The sequence below is a fragment of the Chiroxiphia lanceolata genome, chromosome 5, assembly GCF_009829145.1.
Source record: "Chiroxiphia lanceolata isolate bChiLan1 chromosome 5, bChiLan1.pri, whole genome shotgun sequence".
Taxonomy (NCBI): domain Eukaryota; kingdom Metazoa; phylum Chordata; class Aves; order Passeriformes; family Pipridae; genus Chiroxiphia; species Chiroxiphia lanceolata.
The window spans coordinates 23,858,721-23,877,033 of NC_045641.1; the positions used below are offsets into that span (position 1 = coordinate 23,858,721).

General features: G+C 37.0%; 1 long non-coding RNA gene across 1 annotated transcript in view; it reads right to left on the reverse strand.

Moving 5' to 3' along the window:
- Positions 1-18,313, reverse strand: part of LOC116787637 — a 26,336-nt gene continuing 8,023 nt past the window's right edge. Inside the window, exons 2-3 of the long non-coding RNA XR_004357354.1 lie at positions 5,474-5,520; positions 1-3,060 (exon numbers count right to left, since the gene is read on the reverse strand). This is a non-coding gene — a long non-coding RNA (uncharacterized LOC116787637). The remainder of the gene's footprint in view (positions 3,061-5,473; positions 5,521-18,313) is intronic.

The following is an 18,313-nucleotide window of genomic DNA, read 5'->3' on the forward strand; positions in this document are numbered from 1 at the left end:
TCAAAGCATTAGGAAGCAGAGCCTATAGTTTAATTATTAAAACGTTTTTATTTTCAAAAATCAGCAAGCTATGATCCTCATTCTTTACTGTCTTTTTAAAATACATCATACATTAGAGAAAAATAGATAATACAATACAGATGAAGGAATTCTAGGCAATCAGACACCAATCTGAATAAGGAAAATTGTATTTACAATAGTAACTGCATATGATATGCATATTCTAATTTTATAGTACTAAATAAGGAGGTGGGGGCCAAATTCACAACAAATGCTACGTGGGAACTACAGCAGGTGCACAGAATATGAACTTCACATAGTGCTTTGTGGAGGGAATTCATCTTAAGTAGTGTTTAAGCACTGCTTCTTAAAATGTCTTCAATTTCTGCAGTGTTGTGGGTTAACCCTGGCTGGCAGCTCAGGACTACCCAGCCACCTGCTCACTCCCCACAGTGGGCTGGGGGAGAGAATTATGAGGGTAGAAGTGAGAAAACTTGTGGGTTGAGATAAAGATAGTTTAATCAGTAAACCAATGCAAAGTAAGGAATTAATTCACTAATTCCTGTTGGCAGGCAGATGTTTAGATATTTCCAGGAAAGCAGGGCTTCATCCTGAATAGCAGTTACTTGGGAAGACAAATTCCATCTCTCCTAACACCTTCCTCCTTCATCCTTATTCTCTGCAGATGTTATTGCTAAGCAAGAGATCATATAATATTGAATATCTGTCTGGTCAGTTGCAGTCAGCTGTCCCTGCTGTATCCCCTCCCAAATTCTTGTGCACCCTCAGACTACAGAGTGGTGAGACAGTATGAGAAGCAGAAAAAAAGGGCCTTGATGATGTGCAAGTTCTGCTTAGCAACAGCTAAAGCATCAGTGTGTTATCAATACTGTTTTGGCTTTACAAATCATAGCCCCATAGAAGTTACTATGAAGACTTACTACTCTATCCCAGACAAACCCAGTATATTTAGTAGAATAGAGTGTGAGACTAGAGACCACTAGCCTAGTAGTTTACATAAAATGCTCCCTTACAGTGTGCTTGTGATAAAAAAACTCAACTTCATGCTGCTGTTACCATGTGCAGTTTCTTTTTTATAATTAGTGTGGTCACATAGCTTTTTCTTGCACTTTTTGTACATACAGGAGCTTCTGCAGGCTTGTGCCTTGTGCTTTAGGTACTTTCTGTGCATTTTGAATAATTATGCAAAGTTTTGTAACTACACAAATCATAATTTCCCTTATCTTAAAACTGTTCTTGTGCTAAAAACTGTGTGAAAAAATAACAGATACTATTTGCAGGGCCTTTAGATTATGTATTCTAGTCTGCTTTTTAACTACCAACATTCAAATTTACAGGTGCTACTACAACTTCTGCCAAGCATTATATTATAGAATCATAGAATTATTTGGGTGGGAAGGGACCTTAAACATCACCAAGTTCCAACCCTCCTGCCCTGAGCAGGAACACCTTCCCACCTTTCCACTGCTGCAGTCTATATTTTTTTTTCCTGTTACCCTTTACATGCAAATTCCAGTCTGCCATCCTACATACTTACAAGATATATCAGGATCTTTCTCTAAACTGTTTGTTACTTTTATGTTATCAACATTGCTTTCGCATGTATTTTAAATGTTGTCTTATATTGTGTCATTTTCTAGAATCTTAGCTATTACATATATCATTTTGCTTTGAAATTTCAGCATGTGCTAATACTGTTTAATTTACACTAGTAGGGCCACATTTTAAAATGTGAACTCTGGTAGCTGCAAAATCTGGAACTTTATATGCAGAAAATCTACGTAAGCAGTTCACTGGCACCCCTCTGAAAATGCACGTGCAATGTCTCGAGTGATTATTTGCAGATAAATCTGCATAAGCTGGATGTAAATATTAAACATGGAACTCAATCTTGAAAAAGAATCTTGCTCACTGATGAGAAAAAAACTTTCAATTTGGAACAGTTTATGAGAATTCCTTCCCTGTGTCAAACCAAGCAGCTCAGTGGCTTAGAATCATAACATGGAAAACACATCAGCTTCAAAGGACTCTGACAGGGTCTGAATTAACACATTAGGAAAATCAATACCACCCACCCACATCATGTGCCAGATAATACAGCAGAGCTGGGAAGAGAGAGAAAAGACTCATCTGATGTGACAAAATTATAAACTTCTGTGGTGGGCTGACCTTGGCTGACCGCCAGATGCCCACACAAGTGCTCTCTCACCCCCCTTCATCAGCAGGCCAGTGGCTGAAAATTAGGTGGAAAAGCATGTGGTTTGAGATATGGACAGGGAGGTTCCTCACCAATCACTATCAGAGGCAGACCAGATTTGACTAGCAGAATATTAATTTAGTTTATTCCTAATTAAAAAAAAATATATTAAAGTAGGATAGAGAGAAACAAAGACAAAACTGAAACTACTTTCCCTTTATCCTACTCTTTCTTCCCAAGCTCAACTTCACTCCTTTGTTCCAAAATCTTCTACCTCCTCCCCACTCTACTAGCAGTACAGGGAAGATGGGAAATGGGAGTTGTGGTCGTTCAAAACATTTTGTCTGTCCCGCTTCTTCTTCCTCAGCTCCTTTGCTACTCCAGCATGGACTCCCTCTCGCTGGATACAGTCCTTCACAAACTGCTTCACTGTGTGTTCTTCCCATGGGCTGCAGTTCTTCATGAACTGCTCTAGCATAGGTCCATACACCAGAGTTCCTATCAGAAAACCTTCTCCATGCGGTCTCCTCTCCACAGACTGCAGCTCTTGCCAAGAACCTGCTCGTACATGGTCTCTCCACAATCTGCAGCTTCCATCAGGACAGGTCGACATGCTCTGGTGTGGGATCCTCCACAGGCTACAGGTGAATGTCTGCTCTGGTGCCTGGAGTGCCTTATCCTCTTCCTCTTCACTGACTTGGATGTCTGCAGGTATTTCTCTTGTATTTATCTCACACCTCTCTCTTGCAGCTGCTGCACGGTGTTTTTCATATCCTTTCTCATGTATGTTTTCCCCGCTCTGCCACTATTGCTGATGGACTTGGCTTTGGCCAGCAGCAGGTCTAGAACAGATATTTCCTCAGACTTTAACTAGAAGAGAATAAATGTAAGCAATGAAGGTCATTGTTGAAAAGGCATGTTCTTATTGATAACAATATAATTTGTAGCTGCTTTCAAACTAAAGTATGCTTAAATGGCTAATTAGAACATCCAAATAAGCACCTTTAGAGTAAAAAGCCTTTCCTTCCCGTGACACATTTCTCAGGGATGTCTTTAATGCTGACTGTTCTTCAGGGAATTCATGTTTAAACAGATAGATAATTAAAAATCTGTCTAAATATTCCTGATTTTTGTTATGCTTAGCTTTCGATTAGCTTTAATCCTTATCTTTGTTTTATGTCTGTGTTTAATACCCTGCAGAACACTCCTGAAATGCATTTCTACAAAATTGTACCTGGGCAAATACTGCAACATAGTGAGTACAAGTATTTCACTGAATTTAGAAGAACTTTTTCTTCAACCATATTATGTTTTCAAAATAAATATTTAAATAACTGTTTTCACAGTTATCTTTTTCTCCCAAATAGCTTTTTATATGAGTAAATGTACTCTTATACAAGCATAAACTCGTACTTTTCTTAGTTTTATCACTGATTCTTCCATACCATTTGGTATTCTATTTCCCCCCATTTTAGTAGGCATCAGGTCTAATAACAACAAAACACACACGACAAATTACAAGACATGCAACACAGTTCAAAACATACTACAAGTTGTAATATACTTCTTCAAACTATTTATAGTTTATATAAACAAAGCTGTTACTTAGACTACTTATGTAATAAAACAACATATTTGTGGAAACAGAATGAGTTTTATACAAAAAAGGATAAGTTTATTACAAAATCTATTTGTAATGAGTAAATAAAGTTTTTCTACCACAGTATTTGGCATGTGACTCTTTAAATCTAAAGAACTGAGAAAATGCAACTAGGCCTGTATTTATTTAAATAATTTGTTTTTCTCTAATTTTTGGATTTCTTTCCTATCTTCAGTTATTTACTGCACTGATGGTTTTGCTGGGTGGGGGTATTCAGACTTCAGTTTTAGTCATCCAAATTCCTTCTAGCATGACTAAGGAAGGGGCTCACTGAACAGCCAGTGGTGCCCTTATGAACAGATGGCAGAAACTGATGCTGTTTGCATCAGATCACCCATTAAACTCTGGTGAGACTGCAGGGGCTAATTCTGCATCCATCCCTGTAGACTATTACATTCAATGCACTGATTTAACTATGCATGAGAAAACTGAAAGAAACTGTGGGAAAAGGTTACTTCTCCCTCACCCTTTGATCATTTGAGCTTCAGATATGTTAAAAGACTGTATCATCCACTGGTAGAAGTGAAGAATTCAGTCTGATCTAAGAACTTAAGAAGGAGAGCTATACCTATCATTCTATTAAAGGATCAAATAAATATATCATCGTGCAGAGTCAAAAAACGTTATTGTTGAATAGTATATTTGGGGATAGTTGAGCTCCTCTACCTCTTTTCCAATAGAGAAGAAAGGCTATGGCTTTACATGGAAAGAGAAAACTCTGTTGTAGAGCCCACTGCCAAGGTCTGTGATTAGAAAATGAAATCATTGTATGTTCACTTTTTCCAGACTTTTTTTGTTTAATTATTATTTATGCATGCCTCTGCACTTTGAGTTACGTGTTTTCTCTCAGTGATTATTTATTTCTACCATACAGCATGTGTAAAATCCTGCTGCCAGAGAATGGGTCCACAGTAAGTTAATCATGTATATTATACTGCAGTTACACTATGACCCTGTCTGCTTTTCCACCTTGTCAAAAGCGATTTAAAATTTCACCTTACACTTACCAGTAGTTGGGCTTGATTTCCTTGTGAAAGTTTTATTCATATCTGGTCATTCTCTGAAATAAGTAGCTACATGTTTGTTTAACATATCCTTGGCATATGGATTAGCTCCCAAACTGACAAGCTCTTTAGCACTCATGGCCTGGATTTAAGAATTCATTGCCAGAAATATATCAAAACATTTTCTCCTTCTTATCACGAGGAGAAAATGCTGATTACTCAAGACGCATTTATATTGGCTTTAGCTGCATATTCTTGGTATATTTTGAAATAAGATGTTTTATCAAACAGTATATTGTCTAATTTAGTTTTGACAGCATCTAAAATGAAAAATTATGGCAGATACTTTAAAAGGAACAGACTGTATTGCAGAGAACTTTCACACAATATGTTGTGTACTATGGCATGTATGCCACTGAATTCTGAACAAACTATAAGCATGTGACTGAAATAGAAAAGATTTATAAAAATTTCTTTAGAGAAGCAAGTGTGACTGAAGAGAGTGAAGAACATTTTACCACATTGAACAGAGACTGTGATTTGCATACAGGTTAAAATGGGTGTTGGTACTCATAAGAACAGAGGATGTACCTGATTCTGTAGCCATTTCTCACTGAAATCTTCTGCAGGAAACAAGGCTGCGAAATAGATTTAAGATATTTATTACAGAAATTAGTTTCTGGCATTAGCCTTCAAGGATATATTGAAGAAACTGCTTTCCATAGGCTTATTGAGGTCAAATGGGAATGGCTTCCAGAGGAAAGCTTTATGACAGTACTATGTGCTTAGGGAACTGCTTCTTACTGGATAAATCAGACTGCATTAACAAAAGTAGAGCTTCTTTCTGCAAGTAAAGTAAATACCTTTCTAAGTATTTCAAGGTGTATGTAACCTGTAGATCACTCAGTATGATAATGTCTGCACCAAGAAAACTATTGGGCCATATTGCCACTTGATCTGGACCTGTGTGCTTGGTTTTGTTTGCATACCAAAGAGGAAATGGGAGCAGAAATCACAAAGAGGAAGATAATGAGAATAGTGAATGCTCATATCCTGTCATGTTGAGGAACTGGGACACAAATGAGAAGACTTCAGGTCAAAGGTCATCTCAGCATAAATCTCTTTTGTGAAACTGGTGGAACTCTGGAGAACCATATAATTAAGAGGTGGCTTCAAATACCTTCTTCAGGCACCTGTGTTATTCAACAGACTGGTTGGTTGCTGAATGTGAGAAGTCCTTATGCCTCAAAACATCCATAAGTTTCCATTGTAGTGCGGTTTAGCTGCCTCAAATATTACACAATCTTTTAATAGGCTGTTCCTTGAATTCTGTTGCCTTTGGTACATGCTCACAAAGTCTCAGTCCGTGTAAAAGACTACAAAGAATAAAATTTTTAGAATGATGTTCATGCCCTCATTAGTTGATGGTTATTTTATTATACCAACACGTGGAAGACCCCAGTTCAAAGCTTTATATTATTTGATATCTGACAACCACCAGTCCAATCTGCAACATACCAGTAGCTCAGATAATGGCACACATTATCTCACCATGATGTCATTTGTTGCTCTGGTGTGAGTGTCTTTGCATTTTCATTTCTGAAGAGTCTTTAATGTGTAGAAATCATGTTTATTTCTATTAGCAAGACAGTGTTTCCAGATTCTCAGGGGTAGGACATTTAGGGGGATATATGACATCTAATTTAAGTCTCCGTTTCAAAAAAAAGAAGTATTTATTTGCACAAAATGAATCAGTTTCAACACAAAGTCTCTACACATGGCCTTTTGGAAAGATTAATACAGTTAACATATTTTGAAAGGGGATGTGAATCTTCACGTTTCTTCTTAACATCTCCTCATGAGTTTATAAGTTTCCTTGACCATTTTGACCACCTCACTGAATGCCTCTCTTGGATACATTTCTCTTGCCGTGCCTTACAGTTCAAGCAGGTTTCAGTATTGCAAATTCTTTTGCATATCTAGGTTTAGTCCAGTCAAAATTCACAGCTCTCAACACTTACAAGCCACATTAACAACACTACACCTTTAAATCCACTTTAAAGGTATCACTATCTGTTCCTGAAATGTTTCTACTTTAACACTATGATGTGGCAAGCCATTACTCTTAGACGTAACTAAGTGCACATAACTTTCTCATTTGCTGAGAAAACTGTCGTCAAATAATTATTCACCAGTAAGTTTTTACTGTCTTTATGTACTTACTGTCATCACTCATCAATAGTCAAACTGAATTTAGTCCACAAGAAATTGAAATAAGCCTTAGTGACAGGAAAACTTAGGTTCCAATTTTTGAAGTTGCAATGCTTATCTATAAGGTTTTCTACTTTATTTTTCATGATTCTTCTTTGCATCCTATTCCCCTTCACATATGCTTTCTACCACCTAAACTGTAAACAACTCAGACATTGTTTAGAAGTATAACTTTACCAAAACATATGAGCAAGATAATATAAAGCTGACATCATCAACAGAAGGATTTATTTACCTTTATTTACAGATTACAGGACCATCCATCTAGACTTGCAGTTCTTTTTAGAGCTAAGCTTTATAATTACAGAATTCAAATTAAACTACTGAATTCCATTACCACACTCATAATGTCAAAAGCACACAAATTCTGAAACAAGTACCCTATACAACTAAAAAAATTCTTCTCCGTTTTCATTTACTATCTCCATAAATGCTCATGAAAACAATAGATGAGCTAACATATCTAGTCCCTCTCCCTCATCAAGGTACACTGCAAAAGCATTTATCTTTCAAATTGAATCAATGCACTATTAAAGCTCTTATTGATATAAAGTGAATGCATAGGAGGCAAGCAGCCTCAGTTTCATAACTGAGCAGAAAAATCATAAAGAAGTTGAATGTATCTTTTGAGAAGAAAAACGAAAGATTCTTCTGGAAAATAAAAGCTGCTGATTCCGTGTCTCATTTGAGTCTTATTCGTGATGCCTACATTTACCCTCAGAATATGGTTGGAATCAACAAACAGATAACAGGAATGTGTTGTTCTCTAGCATTTTTGAGCTATTCTGATAAAAGCTGACACTCAAAAAGATGACAGAGATGTTTTCAGCATTTCAAAATGTACAGGAAGTATGGGAGATGGTGTCACTGAATCTGTGGAAGTGAGGTGCTGTTCTGTTAAATATTTACTGGTCCTGATAACATTATGAAAAAGGTTTCAGTATAGCATTTGCAGAGAACAGTTCTGTTATTTCCTGCTTCTACCTTTGCAAATGATCAAAGTACATATAAGGGTATTAGTCTCTTCACAAACTTTTCCTGGTGGAAGCTTTACACTTTTTTTGGTCTTAAAGACAATACCATTAACATTATTCAATCTTAGAGTGCACTCTAGTTCTTTAGAGTTTCATCTAATGTGCACTGCTCTGTTAGGTAATAGTAGAAGTGAGGTATCAGATGTCCATGCTTTTCCTCCAGCATGAATGACATTCTGATAGAAATGGTCAACAACCCATTTTAGGTCAGGAGAAGAACAATCTTGAGTGCTGCATGTGTGGAAGTACTTTAGTCTTGTGAAATATGACCCTACTAAGACTATCTTGCTTGTCTTTGATCTTTTAATGCAGTTCACTTGTTCTATTACCTCCTTTTAAATATAGCAGTCCCATCTTCCAATGTTTAAACTATATGTTGTTCACAGCTAGCTGTACTTCTTTCATGCACTCATACTGGCCCTCAAGTTATTTGAAAATCTGTCCTGAAATAAGCATTCAGAGTCAAAACTACAAATGCAGTCTGGGATCTGCATTTTGACCAGATAGGCTTTTCCATTTCCAGCGGAAAACAACTTTTAACTGCACACACCAATTCCAACTTGATAATATACTTACATAGTGGGATATGAAAACTTGGAAATTTGCATTTGAACACATATTTGCTAATTTGTTGCTACAACAGATTCCTTTTCTGGTCCAACAAACTTCAAGTAGCTTTTTAGAACTGAAACAGGGATGAACCACCTCTGCAAAATACTGGTCTTGCCAGACAACATCACTTCTGCAGAGCTGCCTTTGGGAATTTCACCGGGAAGAGTGGCTTACCCATACAAAGCTGAAAAAAACTAAAGAGATTTCACAGAGACATTTATCAGTATGCAGCCTTTATCTTAGTGTTTTAAAGTGTTTAAAAGATCTGAGGTCTTCTTAGGTACAATATATGTTAAAATATTGGACTGAGAAAACTGAGATATAGTTATAAGGAACTGAATGGCAAAAGAAGATACCAATTTTTTTCCCCTGGTTTTACACAGTCTTTTGCGGGCCCAGGGTACTATTGTTGTCATATTAGCACTCAGTAGCAAGAGATGATTCAGAGCAGAGCTGTCCTACTATGGCTTCCAAAAGATATTGACAAAAGGAGTTGCATAAAATAAAATCTGAATGAACGAATCTGAGTGACACATTTATGTAATTTCAAAAAGTTAAATTAACTTAGGTTTTAATATGAAATATTATTTTCTGTTTGGACCAGTACATGGTGAAACAATTAACAAAATGCTAAAAGTGTAATATTTTTGTACTAGCTTTTGTACTACTTTCTGTCTAAATGCTGGAAACTTTGCTAAAAGAAGATTTTTTTTCCTGTCAGTCTTATACCAGTCCTACAAAATCAAAGCAGGAAACCTAGAAGTTTTGGAATGTTTTTTAATATTTAGCTTAATACAAGAATTATAACCAAGTTCTTCATCATCTGGAAGCAAATTCACCAGAAAGTGATGAAAGGAGAACACTTTTTTCCCTTATCTGGAAATTTTCTCCAATTTAACCTTCTGCAATTTCCAACTTTTTCCCATCCTATACTGTATGTATAGATACATTCACTTTCATCAGAACCTTCATTTCTAATATAAAACTCTTCTTTTAACTGAACTGCTAGAATTCTTAATATTTCAGTATCTTTATTCTCCGACAAGTATCCTATCTGCTGCATGCAACAGTTACCATCCCTTAGTTTAGCAATTCTGAAGAATATTTTTCCCATGAACAGATATAAAAGCTTATGTTGCCTCACAGAAAATAGAAAGAAGCAAGTCCATTTTTATTAGTAAAGCGTCATCATCTGTACTATCTTCTTATAAAACAACCCTTTCTACATGGGAATTTTGCACCTTATTTTCAAATAGTGTTTTCCTCAGCAGATGTTGAGTGTGAGACAATGACAAACTTATTTTATTATGATCAATGAATAGGGAGTGAGAGTGTACCCACATTACTAATTTTTAGATTGCCAGTCTGCAGTAATGCTACAGCTGGGAACTACAGGCAGGTCTAGATATTATCCTAGTAAAACAAAGTCCAGGTGTTCCCTTTGAATCTCTTTCGTCTTTCTTCTCAGCTAGAGTATTAAAAGACTTGTGTTTAGACTGCAATTTTCAGCAAATCCTTTGCACATCAACACTGTTAACCAGCAGATATGCTGTGACAATTGCTGAAGTCTTATTTTCAGCAAAACACATTTTGCTCCCCTCCACATGCAAGCATTTCCACATATGCTTCTGCTATCACATTTACAAAAGACATAAATTAATGTAAAATTACCATATGTTCCTGACAGGATTGAATTCTTCCTAGCAATTTTTCATGAGATTTTAAATTTTTGATACTGAAATCCAAATAATATATATTATAAAGAAGAAACATTATTTAACCTGCCGTTTAGCCTGTCAGATGGTTATTAAGGTCAGAGGTCATCACTAAGAAACAGCAAAAGGCTTCCTTTGGGAATTGAACATTGCAATAAAACAGGGTATATCTGGACTCCTTTGGGAATTGGACATTGCAATAAAAGAGAGCATATCCCGGTATTCCAATACATGAACCATTCCATTGCCTATGTCCTAAATGCACTGAATCTGAATATTCAATCTTTTTTCTAGGTATACGGTTCTCAAACTTGCATTGTGAAATAAGAAGGAAATTATATAGTAAAGCCAGAGACTGAAATCCACTGCATGAGTCCTTAATTTTCAGCAAGGAAATTAAAAAAGGGCTCAATAAAAGGTAGAATAATCAATTTTTGGTCCATAACAGCTATAAACAATTTAAAGGCACTACTGAATGTCAGTACTGCATAAAATTTAATTAACGAATTAGCAGAGCACCTAAGAAGCTGCTATCCTGTTAGAAAACTGATTCTTTTTAGGAACATTAAGAAGTCACAAATACTCCATTAATTAATGTTAAATGTGTTTAGCAGTCAAGTGTTCACCTGAAATTTTGTCTGTACCATTGTGGTATTTTTGGCTCAGATTAACACTCCCCTCCTCACCAGTGAACAGGCTGAGGCCCAACTGAGTCTCAAGTTTACTTGTGTGTAAACTGTCCCCATGTAAATCATGTAAATCATGTGGGAAGCCACAAGTAGACCAAGTTTACCCAAAAATGCACACTGCCATTTTATGAATCTATTCTTACAGTTTCAGTACAAATAATTTTTTACTCTGGATGAAAAATATAAAGACCTACACTGTATTTAACAATTTGTTCAGCACATCCTTTGAAAAAACAAGTTAGTTGGGATTCCCCTGCACCTTCTCCCTACCTCCAGCCCACCTTCCCCACCCTGACGTCCAGGTAAACAATTTAAGGTAATGTCTTCCATAGGAATTTTTGTTAGTTGCCACTCGCATGGAGCTGTGTGTGAGATTTGTCCATGTGCTGCTACTAGGAAGAATCTAATTATGAGATCTTTCTTCCTATCAGTAGCAGCAGCAACATCTTCCAGAGTGGTTAGCTGCCCTTCTTTCACAAATCATCTGAAATATAGAGAAGAAGGTGGAAAGGCAGAGGGAACAAAGCAGCAGCAGTTCTTCACTGGTGAAAGCAAAGGAAAAGGGGAGAAAAGCAAAAAAAGAACTGCAGTTAGAATTGCTGCTAAATAATATTATATTTGCTGTCTATCTGAACCCTGTGTCTTCCACCTCCCTCAAATCATGATTTTACTTAGCAAAGTGAATAATTTATTAATCACCTAGACTAATTTACTTGCTTTTACTTGCTTTACTTGTTACAAGTAATCTTATACCAAGTTGTCCTGTAAACAATCAGCAGAATCATTTGTCATTCTGTACCCACATGCAAAAAAGAAAGGAAGCTAAAACAGGAAGATGTGATCAACTCAATCAGAATGGAAGAAGTTGTATCTTTACAGAGGTCTCTGAAGACATGCCTTCTTACAGCTAACAAGGCTAGGCTAGGCACCTTTGGTCTTGTTAATGAAAAAAAGAATGACTGCTGTATTTCTGAGTATAGGAGCATTCAGGGATCATTTACCACTGCAGATCTCCCCTGAATTATATTAATCTTTTCCCTTGAAACTCAAAATATTACTGTGAAAAGATTCTTTCTGAAAACAGCATTACAACATAGCAGTTTGACATATCCCTGGTGAATCAAAAATTCAGATGAGAGCATTCACCTGCTGACTTCACTCTACTTGTTATTAAAAACAATAATGCTGGAAAACAAAACTTGTCTCCTGAGTAAGTAAAATAATGACTTAATATTATTATCCCTTTGTAATTACTCATATATGATTGCTAAATTCTAAGGTGCCATCAACAAATGTTAAAAAGGATATTCTTCAAATCAGAAAGTGTTTCCTGGTGCCCATTCTTCTGTCTCAAAATTAATTCCAGAGGTACAGCATTCCTTTAATTAGCTATACTGCTTGGGAACCTGTTCTGCTTCAAAAACATTTCTGATCCCATAAAAGGCAGATGATCTTCCCACCACTTTGTTGATTCTTCTTTTATCTAGTTACAACCCCACAGAGCATAGTGGAGGCTTCTGTATGGAGCAGTTCTGACTGGACTGAATGAAGAGAGGGACAAGATGGCAGGAGTCCATCACTAGTGTTACAGGTAACTTACAGGTACATGCAACTGCCTCCAAACCCCAATCACCCCAGGCTTTGACATCACTTAAAGCCACAGGAGGACCAACTGTCTCTACTGATGTTGGCCTGTTTTGGTTTTTGTCTGAGGTAATTTTCAGTTTGTTATTGGCCATTAATGTCTGACAGGAGAGAGTAACCTTTAAGTTACTGGGCTGCTATAAGCTGTTGTACTTATTTTTTCTAAACAGTTGGCAGATCTGAAATAGATGCCATGTTGCAATTAATATAATAGTAATGACACATCTCCAGGGCATTCCCAAACAGTATATTCAAAGTTCACATTGTTTAATGGAACAATTAATGCAATAATTTTGACTCTAATATACCTTCACTTGTAAATCATCGAGTCATTAACCTTAATAAAGCCAACCTGCTGTCATTCATCATGCTTATCTGAAGTGCTTGATACTGCAATAACACTATACTTCACAGTATGAAATGTTCAAATGCCCCAGTGAAATCTGATAAATACAGCAGCCTTTTAATGCACTGGGAGTACTTTGTAAAGAACAAAGGCAAGGTGGAAAGATACAAAAAAGAAAATAGGCCAAAAAACCCCAGATAATGTTAAACATAACAAAATGGAATGTACTGATGGTGACTATTTTCCCTGAATTATAACACAAACGAGATATATAGGAAATGTACAAACCCAGAACATCTTGGTATAAAATAATAAATTGAACCAAATAGCTAGTGAGTGCGGACAATATGTGTAAGTATTCCCTTGCAAAACAGGCATGAAGGTGAGTACGATTCAGTAGCTGGAGTATACCGTGTTTTTCACATTACAAAGCAATATAAAACAATGCTAAGGAATGTTCTTCAACTGCAGTAATTTGTGAGATTTTTGGCCAGAAAAGTTTGGTCATAAAAACTGAATCACTTAATTATAATGTAGATACTACCTCAACACTTATTAAGTCAAACTCCTTTTTACTGAAAATGCTTAATCACAGTGCAGGTTTTCTCTTTCAGTTCCCTTCTTAATAATTAATTGATTCTTAATGTGTTTTGTTTGCCAATAATAATTGATTGATATATTCAAAAAGGACTAAATAGCTCCCAAATGGAATAACAAGAAGCACAACAACACATAAGAAAAGAAATTAGAAGTTTTTGTAGTAAGTGGATGGGTAAAAGAAAAATTTGAATCTTGTGAATAATGGAGGGACTCCTTAACAATATCATGAAGAATAACTTCAGAACTAAATGATCGAAATAAGGTTATAAAAAGGGTTCAAAGGGAATAAGCAGATTATTACAATAATAGTTGTCCATTGCATACAAAAATGGCAAAGGTGAAAGTGTCTATACTCCACACTACTCTCCTAGTCATCAACTGTCAGCATTACCTCACTTCATGCTTATAAAGCTGTACTGGTTATACACTAAGCTGAAAGAAAATCTTGAATAGCAATTTCTAGAGGACACAGAATACTATTTAAACGTACTAGCCCAGATCAGCAACTGGCATAAATCATTGTAGTTCTGCTTAAATCAACACAACTTAGGTATCTGACTCAGATTTCCAGAGGGAAATGATCATATATCTATGAATATCAGCCTGACATTGTCTCCTGGTTTATAGGAAAGGTCTATAATTGGGCACAATCCCAATTTAGACATTTTAAAGTTTTTGAGATGCTGGCTCATGTTAAAAGTACATCTGTTACTATCTATAACAGACACTTGGCAAACAATCTCAACAAAAATAGCAGATTTAGTATTTCATATGAAATGATGGTTTGCAGCAGTTCAAGGCAGGATAATCCCCATATTATTCAGTCTCACAGCATGAGAGAATAGTTTGTTCAAAAATAATACGTGAGTTGCATTACAGGTAAATTATGTGCAATAACCATAAACAGACGTTATTTTAAACCATAGGTTTCACAGTATTTACTGCTCTACCAGCACTTATCTTCCACAGGAGCTGTGATTTCATTAGTCCATGTGCCTTAGTTAAAAAATATATGAAAAAATATCAGTGTAATATATAAAGTATCAACATCCAGCTGCATCCAGTTGGTGGCTGGTCACTAGTGGTGTCCCCCAGGGATAAGTGTTGGGTTCAGTTCTATTTAATATCTTTACTGATGATCTGGATGAGGAGATTGAGTGTACCATTAGCAAATATGCAGATGACACCAAGTTGGGGGGCAGGTTTGTTCTGCTGGAAGGCAGGAGGGCTCTTCAGAGGGACCTGGACAAGCTGGAGAGTTGGGCTGATTCCAACAGGATGAGGTTCAACAAGGCCAAGTACCGGGTCCTGCACTTCGACCACAACAACCCCGTGCAGCGCTACAGGCTGGGGACAGAGTGTCTGGAGAGCAGCCAGGCAGAAAAGGACCTAGGGGTTTGGGTTGACAGGAAGCTGAACATGAGCCAGCAGTGTGCCCAGGTGGCCAAGAAGGCCAATGGCATCCTGGCCTGTATCAGGAACAGTGTGGCCAACAGGTCCAGGGACGTGATTCTTCCCCTGTCCTCAGTGCTGGTGAGGCCACACCTGGAGTGCTGTGTCCAGTTCTGGGCCCCTCAGTTCAGGAAGGACATTGAGGTGCTGGAGTGTCGAAAGAAGGGCAACAAGGCTGGTGAAGGGACTGGAGCACAGGCCCTATGAGGAGAGGCTGAGGGAGCTGTTTAGCCTGGAGAAGAGAAGGCTCAGGGGAGACCTCATCACTCTCTACAACTCCCTGAAAGGAGGTTGTAGCCAGGTGGGTGTTGATCTCTTCTCCCAGGCAACCAGCAGTAGGACAAGACATGGTCCTAAGCTATGCCAGGGGAGTTTAGGTTGGATATTAGGAAGAAATTTTTTACAGAGAGAGTGATTTGGCATTGGAATGTGCTGCCCAGGGTGGATTCACCATCCCTGGAAGTTTTTAAGATGAGACTGGATGTGGCACCTATTGCCATGGTCTAGTAACCACGGCAGTGTTGGATCAAGGTTTGGACTTGATGATCTCAGAGGTCTTTTCCAATCCGATTGATTCTGTGATTTTATGATCCCTCGTAGTCATCTAAGCAGACTGGATTTTTTTCCCTCCTACAACTCTTATCACCAACAGGTTAATAGAATTTGCTTCACAAAATATACATATAGGGGAGAAAAAATTAAGCCAGCATTGGAAACATAGCTTCATGGTTCCTCAATCTATTATTGCAAACCTTGGTCTAGGTACTAACACTGCATTGGAAGGCCCAGTGAGGTAACAGAATCAGAAAGAAGACCCTTTGCAATATTAAAACCATAGGATTGGCGTTAGCCAATTGTACCACCAGCTATGAAGTTCTACTTTGGCAATGTAACTTAGCATTACGCCACCTAGAAATAAATTGTTTCAGAACTTTTCTGATTGTCCTTCATTGGATTAATTGAATTTCAACCAAAGTCTCAGAGAGCTTTCTCCAGTCCATCATTGGCTTGGTAACAACATTGTAATGATGTTTGTGCATTTGGCAAAGTTATGTCATTCTTGCAAGTGACTTTCTACACTTTCAAGTGCCCAGAAAATCAGTATAGAGGTATGTTGTACACCCACTCAATGATGTAGGATGCAAAGCAACCTACATTTTGATTTGGCACAGTTCAGTACCATGCAGGCAGTCCACCTTTGTTTGGAAAACATCTGGGCCACCTTAAATCAGAACTGCCTTCTCTGCTAACACAAACATTTTGTCTCTGGCTCTGCAGTCAGTTTAGTGCATGGTATCAACACTGATAGGTCCACAGGTCTGAAACCCTGGAAACACAACCTATGTCTGTTGATCAGGGCACTGGTCCTGATCAAGGCAGGATGAGTTCAGGCTGTAAGTCATAGACTTGCTGGGCTGATGAGAGAACATCAGAACACCAAGAACCCTGGAACCAAAAGCTGAAAAAGTGCTGCTAGTCTCCCTGGACCAGACAAATGGATCTGGAAGTCTCCATTTTCCTGAAAAAGTGTAAGAACTTCCAAGGGGTTTCTAATTTGACAAATGAATTATTTCAACAAATTTGTTTCCAAACCTGGTCAAAACTTAGAAAACCAGAAGTATAACATAAAAACAGGTGAAGAGAAAATCTTGGTCTGGAAATGCATGTTTTGGACATACATTCCTTTTCTTTGCCTGTTAAATACATACAGTGTAATCACTGATAAATATGGGCCTAAAATAAAAATGAGAGGTAAGTAAATAAAGAACAACTATAAAATTCAATGTATAAAATTGCTAAAATAGCAAGACAATATCAGAAGTTAAAGAGCGAATATTCACAATTTATAAAACATAACAACTATATATCATAAAACATCCATTTCACCACATTTTCTACTATTTCTAGTGCTTAGGATGGTAATTAATATTATTTGCATTATAATTATTATGGTACTTCTGAGATAAAATTTCATAGCATATGGGTGATATTAGGTATGAATTCGTTATTGTTTATTTATTTTCAGGTCAAGGTTTTGGTCTTTCTTCTTGTTCACAGCCTGGAAATTTTAATCTTAAACAATCATTGTGCGTCATCCACCATTTTCTTTCATTTTACTCATGTTTATATATTTTGGTTCTTTTTAAGAATGTAGAATACTTCTACTAGTATGTGCACATCATGCGTATATGTAGTGTGAGTTATGTTCTCTTTTTACTGTGCAACTCTCCTTAGTAAACCCCTAATTTCAAAATTATTTCTAGTTTCAGTTTCCAGGTTGTTTCCTCAACAAAATTAGAATGAAAATAAAAATAAATCCACTTAAGTCAGTAGAGTTAAAATGCTATATAACTATGTGAAGAGGATGATCAAATATAAATTTAGATGCTATACTATGTTGTAGGAAAATGTATAAAATTGTATAAAAATATGAAGAGTGTTTCAAAGACAACTCAGAGCAATAACATACCCAGAACCTGATGAAATTCCACTACAGTAAAAGCCCATTTATACTTCTGAAAAAGTTTCACCTTTGTGAATGGCACAGAGAAACTAAATCTGCTCTTATTCTCATGAATGTGTTAACTTCACAAGCAGTTCTACTGATTTCCTATTTCCCTTGAGAAATTCTCTCCAAAAATGCCTCATTCCTCCTATATTCAGCTGTCTCCTAAATATCTCCATATCACCTCATATTTGCCACCCAGCTGCTCAAATTTTGGAAATCCTACCAACTTGATAATATGCCTTGTTTCTTAGGACATATCTTGCCTTCCCTTTTGCTTTTCTTTCCATATATCTGCATTCATTTGCTCTTATTGCTGTCTACAACTACCTGAAAGGAAGTTGTAGTGAGGTGGTGGTCCAGCTCTTCTCCCAGGTAAGAAGTGGTAATATAGAAAGTAATGGCGTCAAGTTGCACTGGGGTATTAGAAAACATTTCTTCACTGAAAATGTTGTCAAGCATTAGAAGTGGCTACCCAGATTAGTGGTTGAGTCAACATCCCTGAAGGTATTTAAAAGACATGTAGATGTGGCACTTAGGGACATGATTTAGTGGTGGGCTT